Source organism: Arachis ipaensis, chromosome B2 (genome assembly GCF_059453495.1).
Source record: "Arachis ipaensis isolate K30076 ecotype BB chromosome B2, ASM5945349v1, whole genome shotgun sequence".
Classification (NCBI taxonomy): Eukaryota; Viridiplantae; Streptophyta; class Magnoliopsida; order Fabales; family Fabaceae; genus Arachis; species Arachis ipaensis.
In genome coordinates this window covers 87,024,092-87,026,728 of record NC_142437.1, presented here as the reverse complement: position 1 = coordinate 87,026,728, position 2,637 = coordinate 87,024,092, and the positions used below count along the sequence as shown (strand labels likewise).

The 2,637-nt window shown below is 42.8% G+C and overlaps 1 non-coding gene across 1 annotated transcript; it reads left to right on the top strand.

Moving 5' to 3' along the window:
* Positions 1-2,290: 2,290 nt before the first annotated feature.
* Positions 2,291-2,398, top strand: LOC148574721 (small nucleolar RNA R71). The gene has a single exon (XR_015905858.1). It is a non-coding gene; the product is annotated as a small nucleolar RNA R71 (small nucleolar RNA).
* Positions 2,399-2,637: the final 239 nt, after the last annotated feature.

The window sequence follows — 2,637 nt, the reverse complement described above, 5'->3', positions numbered from 1 at the left end:
AGTGGTGAAGTGGTGATAGGGGAGAGAGATTGAGGTGATTGGTGAAGAGTTTTGGGGAAGAGTGTTTATTGGGAAGAGAGGATGAACATTGAGAAGAGGGAAGAGAGTGAGTGGTGGTAGGTGGGGATCCTGTGGGATCCACAAATGCTGAGATGATCCTGTGGGGTCCACAGATCCTGAGGTGTCAAGAAATTGCATCCCTGCACCAATTAGGCATGTAAAATGCCTTTGCATGCAATTCTGGCATTTAAACGCCGAACTGATGCTTGTTTCTGGCGTTCAGCGCCAGCTCTTCTTCACTGTGCATTTCTGGCGTCTGGACGCCAGGATGCTGCTTGTTTCTGGCGTTCAACGCCAGAAACATGCTCTGTTCTGGCGTTGAATGCCAGACAGATGCTCCTTACTGGCGTTTAAACGCCAGTGAGATCCTCCTCCAGGGTGTGATTTTTTCTTCTGCTGTTTTTGATTCTGTTTTTAATTTTTTGATTTATTTTGTGACTCCACATGATCATGAACCTAATAAAACATGAAAAACAATAAAAATAAAAATAAAATTAGATAAATAAAAATTGGGTTGCCTCCCAACAAGCGCTTCTTTAATGTCAATAGCTTGACAGTGGGCTCTCATGGAGCCTCACAGATGTTCAGAGCATTGTTGAGACTCCCCAACACCAAACTTAGAGTTTGGTTGTGGCCTCCCAACACCAAACTTAGAGTTTAACTGTGGGGGCTCTGGTTGACTCTGTTTTGGGAGAAGCTTACTATGCCTCTTTTCCATGTTTACAGAAGGATGTCCTTGAGTTTTAAACTCAAGGGAGTTCTCATTCAATTGAAGGACTAATTCTCCTCTGTCAACATCAATCACAGCTCTTGCTGTGGCTAGGAAGGGTCTTCCAAGGATGATGGATTCATCCTCATCCTTCCCAGTATCTAGGACTATGAAATCAGCAGGGATGTAAAGGCCTTCAACCTTTACTAACACGTCCTCTACTTGTCCATAAGCCTGTTTTCTTGAATTGTCTGTCATCTCTAATGAGATTTTAGCAGCTTGCACCCCAAAGATTCCCAGTTTCTCTATTACAGAGAGGGACATGAGGTTTATCCCTGAACCAAGGTCACACAGAGCCTTTTCAAAGATCATGGTGCCTATGGTACAAGGTATTAGGAACTTTCCAGGATCCTGTTTCTTCTGAGGCAATGTCAGTTGATCCAGATCACTTAGTTCATTGGTGAACAAGGGAGGTTCATCTTTCCAAGTCTCAATACCAAATAATTTGGCATTCAACTTCATGATTGCACCAAGGTACTTGGTGACTTGCTCCTTAGTAACATCCTCATTCTCTTCAGAAGAGGAATACTCATCAGAGCTCATGAATGGCATAAGGAGGTTTAATGGAATCTCTATGGTCTCTAGTTGAGTCTCAGATTCCTTTGGTTCCTCAGAGGGAAACTCCTTATTGATCACTAGACACCCCAGGAGGTCTTCCTCCTTGGGATTCATGTCCTCCCCTTCTTCCTTGGATTCGGCCATGATGGTCATTTCAAGGGCCTTGCACTCTCCTTTTGGATTTTCTTCTGTATTGCTTGGGAGAGTACTAGGAGGGATTTCAGTGACTCTTTTACTCAGCTGGCCCACTTGTGCTTCTAAATTTCTAATGGAGGACCTTCTTTCATTCATAAAACTCACAGTGGCCTTAGATAGATCAGAGACTAAGTTTGCTAAATTAGAGGTATTTTGTTCAGAGTTCTCTGTCTGTTGCTGAGTGGATGATGGAAAAGGTTTACTATTGTTAAACCTATTTCTTCCACCATTATTAAAGCCTTGTTGAGGCTTTTGATCCTTCCATGAGAGATTTGGGTGATTTCTCCATGAGAGATTATAGGTGTTTCCATATGGTTCACCCATGTAATTCACCTCTACTATTGCAGGGTTTTCAGGATCATAGGCCACTTCTTCAGAAGGCGCCTCTTGAGCACTGTTGGATGCAGCTTGCATCCCATTCAGACTCTGAGAAATCATATTGACTTGCTGAGTCAATATTTTGTTCTGAGCCAATATGGCATTCAGAGTATCAATTTCAAGAACTCCCTTCTTCTGAGGCGTCCCATTGCTCACAGGATTCCTCTCAGAGGTGTACATGAACTGGTTATTAGCAACCATGTCAATGAGTTCTTGAGCTTCTGCAGGCATTTTCTTTAGGTGAATGGATCCACCTGCAGAAGTATCCAATGACATCTTAGCTAATTTAGACAGACCATCATAGAATATATCCAGGATGGTCCATTCTGAAAGCATGTCAGAAGGACACTTTTTGGTCAGTTGCTTGTATCTCTCCCAAGCTTCATTGAGGGATTCACCTTCTTTCTGTTTGAAGGTTTGAACATCCACTCTAAGCTTGCTCAGCTTTTGAGGAGGAAAGAACTTGGCTAAGAAAGCCTTGACCAGCTTATCCCAAGAGTTCAGGCTATCTTTAGGTTGAGAATCCAACCATATTCTAGCTCTGTCTCTCACAGCAGAAGGGAAAAGCATGAGCCTGTAGACTTCAGGATCTACTCCATTAGTCTTAACAGTATCACAGATTTGCAAGAATTCAGTTAAGAACTGAAAAGGATCTTCAGATGAAAGTCCATGGAACT